Source organism: Pseudophryne corroboree, chromosome 7, assembly GCF_028390025.1.
Source record: "Pseudophryne corroboree isolate aPseCor3 chromosome 7, aPseCor3.hap2, whole genome shotgun sequence".
Lineage (NCBI taxonomy): Eukaryota > Metazoa > Chordata > Amphibia > Anura > Myobatrachidae > Pseudophryne > Pseudophryne corroboree.
In genome coordinates, this window is record NC_086450.1 from 419,024,964 (window position 1) to 419,038,549 (window position 13,586).

Here is a 13,586-nt window from a genome sequence, read left to right on the forward strand (position 1 = left end):
GTATCAGCGAGTATATGAACTGCTTTATTATAATGCTGAAGCTGCACGCGTTCTGCTCGGGCACTGTAGAGAAAGCAGCTTCTGGGCTGTCACACCTGCAAATCCCTCTGAGTCACCTCTAGGAGGGTGCCATTTGGACTCTGCACAGCCCCTGTGTATTTTAGCGATTGCTCTATTCCATTGGTTTTTTTTCTTCTTTTTCTATGTGTCTCTTTAATCCTTTCGTATGGTGAGACATCCTCTTGGTTGTTGGCTTTATCTTCATTTAAAGAATAGATATATATACTGTACATATATTATTTGCGTGAAATATTGTTTAGGATTAAAATTAACCACCTGAAGTACCCCTAATGTACCCTCCCTGGGTTTGTTTTGTAATTATGGCCCCTATCTTGCTGTAATGATTTGCTATATACACTCTAGAACAGGCCTGGCCAAGCTGTGGCTCTCTAGCTGTTGTGAAACTACAAGTCCCAGCATGCCCTACCACAGTTTTGCTATTAGGGAATGCTAAAACTGTGGCAGAGCATGCTGGGCTGTGTAGTTTCATAACAGCTGGAGTGCCGCAGGTTGACCAGGCCTGCTGTAGAAGAATGTCTGCAGTAGCTATCTCTCCTGCAAATCCTGCCATCTTCGTTGGGCCGGCCGATCTGGGTCCTCTGACCACAGCCGTTCCCCTCCGATGGTCACAAACCCATTGATACAGCTGACCTGTTTACAGCAATGATGGTAATATAATGTAATGGAGGTGGCTGGCTGCAGACAGGGGAATCATTGTAGATTGCTCACTGAAGATGGTAGAAACAGTAATAGGGGAGGTAAGTGCTATAGGTACTCTATTAGCCATTTTATAGAACAGTCTGTTTTAGACATGATAGGGGTTTATATAGGGTAGGGAATGTTTGGCACCGATATCCCCTTAATAATAAAAAAAAAATAAAAAAAAAAAAAAAATATATATATATATATATATATATATATATATTTTTTTTTAAATAAATATTTTAGAGTTCTGTTGTTGGGCAGTGATATAATTTCATGTTGCTGGTAAGATGCAGCAGCCAGTGACCGTAAAATACATCTAGGTACAATGATGATCTCATTCAAACAAAACCTAGATCTGTGCAATTATCACCAAACCCCAATGACGCTTGGGGAGATATTATGTGGTCTCAGTGAAGAGATCTCAGAGCTCTGATCCAGCACATCACTTGGATCTCTCGTTATATCCAAATGGATTACATCCGTTGTCCTAGGCAAGTGTTTGTTAAAAGAGTTAAAGGGAAGAAAAGCCATCCTAATTCCAAGGGATAAATGAAATGGTTTTTAAGTGCAATGTAGGCGAAATAAACGATGTGGTAATAAGGGCGGATTTCCTGTTAAATCCCGTATAAATTTCAAAAGTATTATATGTCTCATAAGATAACTTGAAGCCAGAATAGTGACTATTTCAGTATACAGCCACCTTGTAGGGAAGAGAGTGATTTGGATTACACCAGGTACCGACAAACACTCGTCTTTGACGCACTGTTTATTTCCATCTTCTGTTACGTTGTTATGGTGACCTATGGTCCAATTATAGTTAATGTACCAGGGACAGCCACTGACTGGGAGGAGCATCATAACCGCTGTAGTAATAGTCTTAGTCTATGTATTATATATTGTAAATAACAAAATACACAGTGAAATTATTAGGGATATATTGGTGGTGCCTGAGGGGATGGAGTACGCTGCTTAATCGCTTGAATCCAGCGTTGGGAATAGTAAAAAAAAATACAAAAATAGTAAATCTAAAACTAGTGAATGTGATACTTAACCTTTTGTGAGGTAACTTGCCAATTAATGTAGACGTGTGCCAGGAATTAATGTGAAATAACCTTACAAAATGTTGTATGTAGCTGGAAACAGGCAGATAATGAGCCGATGATATTCCAGTCAGGTCAGGAAGCTCTTGGTTAGCAATGATCGGAACCTTGTCTTTGACAAAATAATTCACAGAAGCGATAGTGTGAAACAAGCAGAGGCGCTCAATGCATCCTGCTCAATGTGCAGACTAGAATTTCAGTCTGTTAAAGGGACAATATTCTCAAACATTTGTGTTTGCTAATTTTTTTAAAAACAGAGGAATGTTTGTGTCAGATATAGTTTTATGTTATTCCTCTGTGCGAGCTGTGAGCTGACATTCTGATCGTGTTTATGTACAATATTTAAAAGGGCAATGCTTATGCTAGCTGCGTCTTACTAGAAAAAGCATTACCCTTTTAAATATCGGGCATAAACATAATGAGAAGTACCCCACACTTTGTAATAAAACCCCTTAGGCCCTCATTCAGACCTGGACGCAGCAGCGCGGTCGCTCGCAGCGACCGCATCCAGCTGGTCTGCGCACGTGCAGCCGTGTTCCAGGAAGGATGTGAACACAGTGTGATTGACAGCTGTGGCAGTCAGTGGGGGGCTCATCGTGGTATTGGGGGGGTTGGACGTACCGACCGGAGGCATGTTGGGAGCTTTTTCGGGACGGCTGCATGACGTCACATGCAGCAGCGCCAAAAAAAAGGCCTCTGAACGCCTGACAGCTCAGCCAGAGGTCAACCTCAGTTCCAAGGCGTCCGCTCAAGCTGCGACTGTGGTGAACGCTGCTCTACTCTTCTCAGCTGCCCTCTTGACCCCCGCTTCTCTCTGGGGCTGATCCTGCTTGTCTCCTGCGGCCGGGGCTGTAGTGGTGCCGGGACACCTGGCCTCCCACCATCTTGTAAACATGGCTCCAGGTTCTTCTGTTTCCTGCTGGGATCTCCCGCTGGACCTGCTAGACATTCTTGGCGCTTCCCATCAGCACCCGGTCTCCACAGCTGATCTGTGCTGCCTAGCTGCCCTGTGGCCTCACCTCTGCTAAAAAAAACTCCAGGACCCGGCCTACTCATGATAACATCTGCAGGCTGGGTGAGTGACAGTTTCAACATCTGGCTCCCTGCCGTATTTGCCCTATACGGATACCTACGACCTCTCCTGTCTGCTGCCTCATGGCCCCCATCAAGTATCAACAATGTACTTTCACCCCACTGTATGCTATGCCTGTATGTTATACCTCCACGTGGTGCAGGATGTGCTTCACGTGGCTCTATCCATAGAGGGTACATCATAATACTACACACGTGGACAGTTTTCCCACGTATGCCTTGGGCTCTTGTATGGCTTATCCCCCACAATGTAACCTTTGTAGTGCGTCCAACATGGCTGCCTCACCTGGTATGCTTGTGGATGGAATAAAAAATACTTGTAGCTGGCGGCTATGTTGGGACCCTACTCTTAGCGTTAGCTCACTACAATCACCCCATTTTGTGTCATCTCCAGTAGGCGCAACCTATACCATCCTGGGTAAGTACGGGGAGGAAAATAATTTACTTATAAATAGTTAGAAAAAGGATGTACTGCAGTGATTTTAGGAGATCTAGGAAATCTGCTCCTCATCCATTAGTTTTAAATGGAAGTAGAGATGGTCAGTGGATTTAAGTTTTTAGGAATTAATTTCACCGATGATTTATCGTGATCTTCGCATATATCAGCTGTAGTTGGGAAAGCTCGGAAAAGCCTTTGTTTTTATTAAAAAGACTATAGGCAGCAAGTTTAACAAGGTCTGTTCTTGTAAACTTTTACTGCTGCATAATTGAAAGTCTCCTAATGTACTGTATTCTAACACTGGGGCAGATGTATTAACCCCTTCAGTGGTGTGCCCGGAAATCTTCCAGGGTAGCCAGCACTGACAGCGCTGGCAACCCCGGAAGATTTCCGGGCATACTACTGACTGATTCCCCGGGGACAGCTGTGCAGTTTGCACGGCGCTCGGGAATCAGCATACTCCATTATGGAATTTAGCCCGCCCCCCAGACTCCTATTGGCCCGGGGGGCGGGCTTAGCTGTAATATGGCTTATGCTGATTCCCGGGTGACGCAAGATGACTGGGAATCAGCGCTGGGGCTGGCGATCCCCGCGGGCGATGGCCAGGCGATTGCCTCGCCCTGCCCCATCACTCGCCACCCCTACACCTTCCCCCCTTCCCCGCTCCCACTTCAATTTAAAAACACACACCCCCAAGGTGTGTTTTTAAATTTAAAACCTGCCACAGAAGGGGTTAAGCCTAGAGAAGGGGTAAAGAAGTGATACAGATAACGCAGCAGGAAATCATTACAGGTTTAAAAAAATGACAGGAGCTGACTGGCTGGTGCGTTATCACCGTGCACTTATCACTTCTTTATCTCTTCTCCAGGCTTAATGCATTTGTCCCACTCTGTGGTAAGGGAATCCAATGTTATGACCATAGATCTTTAGTTTGGGTGGTTAAAGCGGTTGAGAGAATCATTCTTTGCCAATGTCTGAGAACAGTTTTGCTTGGCGGAGCTTAGTAAAAGCTAATAAGACCATTGCTGATCCTAGTCATCCATGTCACTCCCTCTTCTCCTTGTTTCCCTCAAAGAAACATCACAGGTGTCTTGGCTACTTGCAGGCTGCAAAATAAGAATTTACTCACCGGTAATTCTATTTCTCGTAGTCCGTAGTGGATGCTGGGGACTCCGTAAGGACCATGGGGAATAGACGGGCTCCGCAGGAGACTGGGCACTCTAAAGAAAGATTCAGTACTATCTGGTGTGCACTGGCTCCTCCCTCTATGCCCCTCCTCCAGACCTCAGTTAAGAAAACTGTGCCCGGCAGAGCTGACATTACAAGGAAAGGATTTTGGAATCCAGGGTAAGACTCATACTAGCCACACCAATCACACTGTACAACTTGTGATAAACTTACCCAGTTAACAGTATGAACAACAACTGAGCATCACTCAACCGATGCTACATAACCATAACCCTTTGTTAAGCAATAACTATATACACGTATTGCAGAAAGTCCGCACTTGGGACGGGCGCCCAGCATCCACTACGGACTACGAGAAATAGAATTACCGGTGAGTAAATTCTTATTTTCTCTAACGTCCTAGTGGATGCTGGGGACTCCGTAAGGACCATGGGGATTATACCAAAGCTCCCAAACGGGCGGGAGAGTGCGGATGACTCTGCAGCACCGAATGGGCAAACACAAGGTCCTCCTCAGCCAGGGTATCAAACCTGTAGAATTTTGCAAAAGTGTTTGAACCCGACCAAGTAGCAGCTCGGCAAAGCTGTAATGCCGAGACCCCTCGGGCAGCCGCCCAGGAAGAGCCCACTTTCCTTGTGGAATGGGCTTTCACTGATTTCGGCTGTGGCAATCCCGCCGCAGAATGAGCCTGCTGAATCGTGTTACAGATCCAGCGAGCAATAGTTTGCTTTGAAGCAGGAGCACCCAGCTTGTTGGATGCATACAGGATAAACAGCGAGTCAGTCTTCCTGACTCCAGCCGTTCTGGTTACATAAATCTTCAAAGCCCGGACTACGTCCAGCAACTTGGAGTCCTCCAAGTCACGAGTAGCCGCAGGCACCACAATAGGTTGGTTCAAATGAAAAAGATGACACTACCTTTGGCAGAAATTGCGGACAAGTCCGCAATTCTGCCCTGTCCATATGGAAAACCAGATAGGGGCTTTTACATGACAAAGCTGCCAATTCTGACACACGCCTAGCTGAAGCTAAAGCCAACAGCATGACCACTTTCCACGTGAGATACTTTAGTTCCACGGTCTTAAGTGGCTCAAACCAGTGGGATTTCAGGAAATCCAACACCACGTTAAGATCCCAAGGTGCCATTGGTGGCACAAAAGGGGGCTCAATATGCAGCACTCCCTTAACAAACATCTGAACCTCAGGCAGTGAAGCCAGTTCTTTTTGAAAGAAGATGGATAGGGCCGAAATCTCGACCTTTATGGACCCTAATTTTAGGCCCATAGTCACACCTGACTGTAGGAAGTGCAGGAATCGACCCAGCTGGAATTCCTCTGTAGGGGCATTCCTGGCCTCACACCAAGCACCATATTTTCGCCATATACGGTGATAATGCTTTGCTGTCACGTCCTTCCTAGCCTTTATCAGCGTAGGAATAACTTCAACCGGAATGCCCTTTTCTGCTAGGATCCGGCGTTCAACCGCCATGCCGTCAAACGCAGCCGCGGTAAGTCTTGGAACAGACAGGGCCCCTGTTGCAACAGGTCCTGTCTGAGAGGCAGAGGCCATGGTTCCTCTGTGAGCATTTCTTGCAGTTCCGGGTACCAAGTCCTTCTTGGCCAGTCCGGAACAATGAGTATTGTTTTCACTCTTCTTTTCCTTACGATTCTCAGTACCTTGGGTATGAGAGGAAGAGGAGGAAACACATAGACCGACTGGAACACCCACGGTGTTACCAGTGCGTCCACAGCTATCGCCTGAGGGTCCCTTGACCTGGCGCAATACCTTTTTAGCTTTTTGTTGAGGCGGGACGCCATCATGTCCACCTGTGGCAGTTCCCACCGATTTGCAATCTGCTTGAAGACTTCTTGATGAAGTCCCCACTCTCCCGGGTGGAGATCGTGTCTGCTGAGGAAGTCTGCTTCCCAGTTGTCCACTCCCGGAATGAACACTGCTGACAGTGCTTGCACGTGATTCTCCGCCCAACTAAGAATCCTGGTGGCTGCCGCCATCGCCACTCTGCTTCTTGTGCCGCCCTGGCGGTTTACATGAGCCCCTGCGGTGATGTTGTCTGACTGAATCAGCACCGGTTGGTTGCGAAGAAGAGGCTCCGCTTGACTCAGGGCGTTGTATATGGCCCTTAGTTCCAGGATATTTATGTGCAGACAAGCCTCCTGACTTGACCACAACCCTTGGAAGTTTCTTCCCTGAGTGACTGCCCCCCATCCTCGGAGGCTCGCATCCGTGGTCACCAGGACCCAGTCCTGTATGCCGAACCTGCGGCCCTCGAGAAGGTGAGCACTCTGCAGCCACCACAGAAGAGACACCCTGGCCCTGGGGGATAGGGTGATCAGCCAATGCATCTGAACATGCGATCCGGACCACTTGTCCAACAGATCCCACTGAAAGATCCTCGCATGGAACCTGCCGAAGGGAATGGCTTCGTATGATGCCACCATCTTTCCCAGGACTCGCGTGCAGTGATGCACCGACACCTGTTTCGGTTTTAAGAGGTCTCTGACTAGAGTCACGAGCTCCTGAGCCTTCTCCGCCGGGAGAAACACCTTCTTCTGGTCTGTGTCCAGAATCATGCCCAGAAAGGGCAGACGCGTCGTAGGAATCAGCTGCGATTTTGGGATATTCAGAATCCAGCCGTGCTGTTGCAACACTTCATGAGAGTGTGCTACGCTGATCAGCAACTGCTCTCTGGACCTCGCCTTTATGAGGAGATCGTCCAAGTATGGGATAATTGTGACTCCTTGCTTTCTCAGGAGCACCATCATTTCCGCCATTACCTTGGTAAATATTCTCGGTGCTGTGGAGAGCCCAAACGGCAACGTCTGGAATTGGTAATGACTGTCCTGTACCACAAATCTGAGATACTCCTGATGAGGTGGATAAATAGGGACATGCAAGTAAGCATCCTTGATGTCCAGAGACACCATAAAATCCCCCTCTTCCAGGCTTGCAATGACCGCTCTGAGCGATTCCATTTTGAACTTGAATTTCTTCAGATAAATGTTCAGGGATTTTAAATTCAAGATGGGTCTGACCGAACCGTCCGGGTTCGGTACTACAAACATAGTGGAATAGTAACCCCTTCCCTGTTGAAGGAGAGGAACCTTTACAACCACCTGCTGGAGGTATAACTTGTGAATTGCTGCCAGCACTACCTCCCTTTCCATGGGGGAAGCTGGCAAGGCCGATTTTAGGTAACGGTGAGGGGGCGTCACCTCGAATTCCAGTTTGTATCCCTGAGACACAACTTGTATAGCCCAAGGATCCACCCGTGAGCGAACCCACTGGTGGCTGAAATGTCGGAGACGCGCCCCCACGGCTCCTGGCTCCGCCTGTGGAGCCCCAGCGTCATGCGGTGGATTTAGTGGAAGCCGGGGAGGACTTTTGTTCCTGGGAACTAGCTGCATGGTGCAGCTTCTTTCCTCTACCCCTGCCTCTGGCAAGAAAAGATGCACCTCTGACTTTCTTGCTATTTTGCGAACGAAAGGACTGCATTTGGTAATACGGTGCTTTATTAGGCTGTGGAGGGACATAAGGCAAGAAATTTTACTTCCCAGCCGTAGCTGTGGAAACTAGGTCTGAGAGACCGTCCCCAAACAATTCCTCACCCTTATAAGGTAAAACCTCCATGTGTTTTTTAGAGTCGGGATCCCCTGTCCATTGCCGAGTCCATAAGACCCTTCTGGCAGAAATGGACATTGTGTTTACTCTAGAGCCCAGCAGGCAAATGTCCCTCTGGGCATCCTGCATATATAGGACCGCGTCCTTGATATGTGCCAGGGTCATTAGAACAGAGTCCCTGTCCAGGGTATCTAACTCCTCAGACAGAGTATCCGTCCATGCTGCTACCGCACTACACATCCAGGCCGAAGCAATTGCTGGCCTCAGCAGCGTACCAGAATGTGTGTAAACAGACTTCAGGATAGCTTCCTGCTTTCTATCCGCAGGATCCTTTAGGGTGGCCGTATCCTGAGACGGCAGGGCCACCTTCTTAGATAAGCGTGTCAACGCCTTGTCTACCCTGGGGGAGGATTCCCAGCGTAACCTGTCCGTTGGCGGGAAAGGATACGCCATCAGCAATCTCTTGGAAATTACTACCTTCCTATCAGGGGAATCCCATGCTTTTTCACATAATTCATTCAATTCATGTGACGGGGGAAAAGCTACTTCTTGCTTTTTCTCCCCATACATATAAATCCTCTTGTCAGGGACAGGATTTTCCTCAGAAATGTGTAACACATCCTTCATTGCCACAATCATGTAGCGGATGGCTTTAGTCAATTTAGGCTGCAACTTTGCATCATCGTCATCGACACTGGAATCAGGTTCCGTGTCGACATCTGTGTCAATTAACTATCATGACTGAGGTTTTGTGAACCCGGTGTTAGTGAAGTCTGTGCGGGCGACTGGAGGATTATATGAATACTACCACTGACCTGGTTTGGGAGTGTTGTAGACTCTGGGTTTCTTCCGGTGACTGGGAAGAGGAACCGCAGCAGAGATGGCCGAATCTAGGTTCTCCTCATGCAGGATTAGGTCGGCAGACAGGAGGCACGTGTGGACGCTGAAGGTCTCCTGAAAGACAGAACTGGAAAGGCGCTGATGAATCAGTGAAGATACCAGGTACAACTGCGCTAAAGTGCACTGGGTGCTTGGAGACACTGAGATGCTTGGAGACACTAAGGTGCTAGGAGGCGCGGAGGCGCTTGGAGACACTGAGGTACTAGGAGGCACAGAAGTGCTTGGACGCACTGAGGTGCTTGGAGGTACTGGGGTGCGTAGAGACACTGGGGTGCGTAGAGACACTGGGGTGCTGGAAGCACAGAGGTGCTGGAAGCACAGAGGTGCTGAGGCACGAGGTGCTGGAGGCACGAGGTGCTGAGGCACAGGGGTGCTGGAGGCACGAGGTGCTGAGACACGGAGATGCTGGAAGCACGGAGGTGCTGAGGCACGGAGATGCTGAGACACGGAGGCACCGGAGGCACGAGGATCCGAGACACGGAGATGCTGGAGGCACGAGGTGCTGAGGCACGGAGGTACGGAGGTGCTGGGAGGCACAGAGGTGCTGAGGCACGGAGGTACTGAGGCACGGAGGTGCTGAGGTACTGAGGCACGGAGATGCTAAGGCACGGAGATGCTGCAGGGATACGGGAACTCTGGAGATCACAACTACAACAGCAGTAAAGATGAACCACGGCAGCTGTGGTGTGTGACACAAGGAACTGGCCCAGTTTCTAACTCAGCCTCCAAACTTATACTTCCTGGTTCTTGGTGATTGGTGAGCAGGATTAGGTGATGCAGAGAGTCTCAGGCTGGCAGAGGATTGGACAACTCTGGATCAGGTGAACAGTCACTGTCATGTGACTACTCCAGACTAGGCTGTGATGTAGAATGAGGCCTAGCAGGCCGAGAGAACACTGAAGCCTGAACTTCATATTACTGAATTCAGCCTCACACAGGAGATCACCACAGGTGGAGCTAATTAACTATTACCTTTCAGGCAGAGAACTCAGGAAAACTCATAGTGCTGACAAGCTGTTTAACTGAGTGAGTAAAAGACACAGGATCCGGGACAGATGGCAGGGGTAAGTCACCAAATATGAAACCTACAGTCAGGATTGTGACAGTATCCCCCTCTTCAAGGGTGGACTCCGGACACCCATCTTGAATCTTAGAGGAACTTGAGAAATTCATACGGAAGAATTTAGGACCTTCGTTGATGCCTCTTCTTCTTACGGGAACATTTGGTTTTGACCAGGGAGAGTGGAATCAATGGAAACATAACCAACACTTAAATCAACAGGCTGTTGTCTTTGTACTGTTTTCCAATTCTTGGCATTCCTGAAATTCCTAATGTATTGGTTCATCAAGGCATTATCTTGCTCAGAAAGCGATGGGTCAGAAAACAGAGCATTGGCTGAATGTTCTGAAGACTGAGTGGAGGATGAAATTGGACTCAAGGAAACAGATGCCACTGAAACAACATTAGACTGAGGTACCCATTCAGACATTAGGTCAATAGCCTTGGTATTTTTCTTGACTTTAGATGCTACAGCAGAATTATCCCGACATCGAGGAGAAGAGGTATTAGAATTCCCCGCAGAAGCTGTGGACTCAGTGCTGGAAGACAAGGAAACAGAATCAGAGACAGACTGAAGTCTAATTTTAGAACTAGATGGTGGAAGTCCTTTACTGGGACCAATAGACAAAAGTTCTTTACTCGGACCAATGCTTGGAATCGGTTTGTGTCCAGATGAGTTTGAACAGACTGAAACTGGAGAAATCTTTGGCTGGACGAGTAGGACTGAATTGGATCCGAGGATACTTGAATTGGCTGGGGCCAAAGGAGACTGACCAGGCTGGTCCTGGAGTATTGCTGGACCAGCTGGAATTGGGACGGACTGACCAGGCAGGGCCTGGAGTATTGCTGGACCGGCTGGATCCGGGATGGACTGACCAGGGTGGGCCTGGAGTATTGCTGGACCGGCTGGAACCGGGACGGACTGACCAGGCAGGGCCTGGAGTATTGCTGGACCGGCTGGAACCAGAACGGACTGACCAGGCTGGGCCTGGAGTATTGCTGGACCGGCTAGAACCGGGACGGACTAACCAGGCTGGGCCTGGAGTATTGCTGGACCGGCTGGAACCGGGACGGACTGACCAGGTGGAGCCTGGAATATTGCTGGACCGGCTGGAACCGGGACGGGCTGAGCCCTTTCTTCACGGGGCTGAACTAAGGCAGGAGCCCCCTCTTCACGGGGCTGGGCTGGGCTGAGGCAAGAGCCCCCTCTTCACGGGGCTGGGCTGAGGCAAGAGCCCCCTCTTCATGGGGCTGGGTTGAGGCAAGAGCCCCCTCTTCACGGGGCTGGGCAGCACTCTGTAGACTCTCTGGCTGGGCAGCACTCTGTAGACTCTCTGGCTGGGCAGCACTCTGTAGACTCTCTGGCTGGGCAGCACTCTGTAGACTCTCTGGCTGGGCAGCACTCTGTAGACTCTCTGGCTGGGCAGCACTCTGTAGACTCTCTGGCTGGGCAGCACTCTGTAGACTCTCTTGCTGGGCAGCGCTCTGTAGACTCTCTGGCTGGGCAGCGCTCTGTAGTCTCCCTGGGGCTGGACCCTCTGAACCCCTCACTGGGGCTGGACGCTCTGAACCCCTCACTGGGGCTGAAGACACGGACGCCCCTCCTTGGGCTGAAGACACGGACGGCCCTCCTTGGGCTGTAGACACGGACGCCCCTCCTTGGGCTGAAGACACGGACGCCCCTCCTTGGGCTGAAGACACGGACGCCCCTCCTTGGGCTGAAGACACGGACGCCCCTCCTTGGGCTGAAGACACGGACTCCTCTGTGACTCTAAATGGCTTAAACATTCTTCTCTGGACACTTAACTTGGGATAAGGTCTTTTAATCACCGGACCCCAGTCATAAATTTGAGTCTCTTTCAGAGTAGCCATCTTGATACCCCCATCAGCAGTAGCAGGATCGGCTACTGTGGATGACTTGTAGACATGAGCACTGTGATACTGAGATTTGTCACCATTCCCTGGCTTACGAAGAATGCAGTCTTTAACAAAGTGACTGGAATTTCCACAGTAAAGACAGAGGTGTAGCTCCCTACGCCGCTGACGTTCAGCTTCAGAGAGTTTGGGCCGTGGATAGCTCTGATGAACAACTTTTCCTTGCACAGAGGAGGAGACTCTATTAACTGGATGGGACAAAACAGGATCAACAACGTTGGTTGTATTCCTGAAGAGATCAGGCATCACAGAAAGAATACTAGACAAAAGTTCTTGTAACTGTAATAACATCTGGAAGAAAATCTGCAGTTGGTCAGGAGTCTTAGTGCAGAAGGTCAGAGAATCTCTGGAGAAAGAATTCCGCTGCAGACACTGTGCTAATTGATGCTGAGTCGACTCCAGACCTTCCAAGCGTCCTGCAATATTGCTTAGGAGGTCCTGCGTCAGACAAACACTTTCGGCCGGGGCCATGTGGCCAGTTCCTACTATCATGACTGAGGTTTTGTGAACCCGGTGTTAGTGAAGTCTGTGCGGGCGACTGGAGGATTATATGAATACTACCACTGACCTGGTTTGGGAGTGTTGTGGACTCGGGGTTTCTTCCGGTGACTGGGAAGAGGAACCGCAGCAGAGATGGCCGAATCTAGGTTCTCCTCATGCAGGATTAGGTCGGCAGACAGGAGGCACGTGTGGACGCTGAAGGTCTCCTGAAAGACAGAACTGGAAAGGCGCTGATGAATCAGTGAAGATACCAGGTACAACTGCGCTAAAGTGCACTGGGTGCTTGGAGACACTGAGATGCTTGGAGACACTAAGGTGCTAGGAGGCGCGGAGGCGCTTGGAGACACTAAGGTACTAGGAGTCACGGAAGTGCTTGGACGCACTGAGGTGCTTGGAGGTACTGGGGTGCGAATAGACACTGGGGTGCGTAGAGACACTGGGGTGCGTAGAGACACTGGGGTGCTGAGGCACGAGGTGCTGGAGGCACGAGGTGCTGAGGCACAGGGGTGCTGGAGGCACGAGGTGCTGGAGGCACGAGGTGCTGAGACACGGAGATGCTGGAAGCACGGAGGTGCTGAGGCACGGAGATGCTGAGACACGGAGGCACCGGAGGCACGAGGATCCGAGACACGGAGATGCTGGAAGCACGGAGATGCAGGAGGCACGAGGTGCTGAGGCACGGAGGTGCTGGGAGGCACGGAGGTGCTGGGAGGCACTGAGGTGCTGAGGTACTGAGGCACGGAGATGCTGAGGTACTGAGGCACGGAGATGCTGCAGGGATACGGGAACTTTGGAGATCACAACTACAACAGCAGTAAAGATGAACCACGGCAGCTGTGGTTTTCAGTTGAGACTATGGAATATAATACTGTGCCTTTAAGATGAACCACTGCAGCTGTGCCTTTACTTTGAGACTCGTGGAAATAGTGATCATCAGTGGCAACACAAAAGTAAACCAAACAGGGTAA

General features: G+C 49.7%; 1 protein-coding gene across 2 annotated transcripts in view; it reads left to right on the forward strand.

Moving 5' to 3' along the window:
• Window positions 1-13,586, forward strand: part of CLUAP1 (clusterin associated protein 1) — a 214,801-nt gene that overhangs the window by 109,307 nt on the left and 91,908 nt on the right. The gene's annotated exons all lie outside the window — the stretch shown is intronic.